Source organism: Anneissia japonica, unplaced genomic scaffold, assembly GCF_011630105.1.
Source record: "Anneissia japonica isolate Jap-2015-1 unplaced genomic scaffold, ASM1163010v1 scaffold23808_len697_cov256, whole genome shotgun sequence".
NCBI classification, from domain to species: Eukaryota; Metazoa; Echinodermata; class Crinoidea; order Comatulida; family Comatulidae; genus Anneissia; species Anneissia japonica.
Genome location: NW_022732547.1, coordinates 1 through 697, shown reverse-complemented (window position 1 = coordinate 697; position 697 = coordinate 1). Strand labels below are relative to the sequence as shown.

General features: G+C 32.4%; 1 long non-coding RNA gene across 1 annotated transcript; it reads right to left on the bottom strand.

Annotated features, from left to right (window-relative positions):
• Window positions 1–222: 222 nt before the first annotated feature.
• Window positions 223–697, bottom strand: LOC117115692. Its single transcript, XR_004446594.1, has 2 exons — window positions 583–697; window positions 223–289 (listed from the first exon to the last, which is right to left on the bottom strand). It is a non-coding gene; the product is annotated as an uncharacterized LOC117115692 (long non-coding RNA).

Below are 697 nucleotides of genomic sequence, written 5' to 3'. Positions count from 1 at the left end.
ATGAATAATATAACATCTGTGTCAGACTATTTGTAGAAATGTTCTTTTGATTTAAATTTGTTGTACAGTATTACAAAATAATGTTTACCTCTTTTTTGTAACATGTAATGCCAAACCTCGACATTTTCCCCGCCAGCATCGGATCGGACACGCAAAGGGATCCCATAACACTCTACAGCTTTCTGGAATGATTCCATAACAGTTATGGCTTTATTGTTTTTTAGAACATTTCATGTAGACTGGAAGACGACTTAATCCATCAACTCCTCCGTGAATAATAAATCCCCACCTAGAATTAATGTTATAAAAAACCATGAAATTTATTAGGGTTCACTTTGTTATTAAACAAAACAATTTTATAATTTTTGACCTATGGCTAGATATTAATTTAATGGTGATGAAAGAAAGTTACTACCACTACTGCAGAAAAAGTAAAAACCTCAAAATATTTTAAAAATCTATGAATCAATCATTTAATTCCATGCATGATAATTGAAGTTTTCTCTGGTTTCCTGAATGGGTTTTAATTAAATAGTGAATTGTTAGAATGATAAAAATATATAAACATTTTGTCAAACAAACCTTATCAGTTTATGATTGCCATCAATGTGCCAGAGATGGTTTGGTCCCCGTACAGTGTAGACTCGCCTGTGTAGACGTCTTCTTAGTCTGTGATCTGCTCCGTTTTCATCAACTC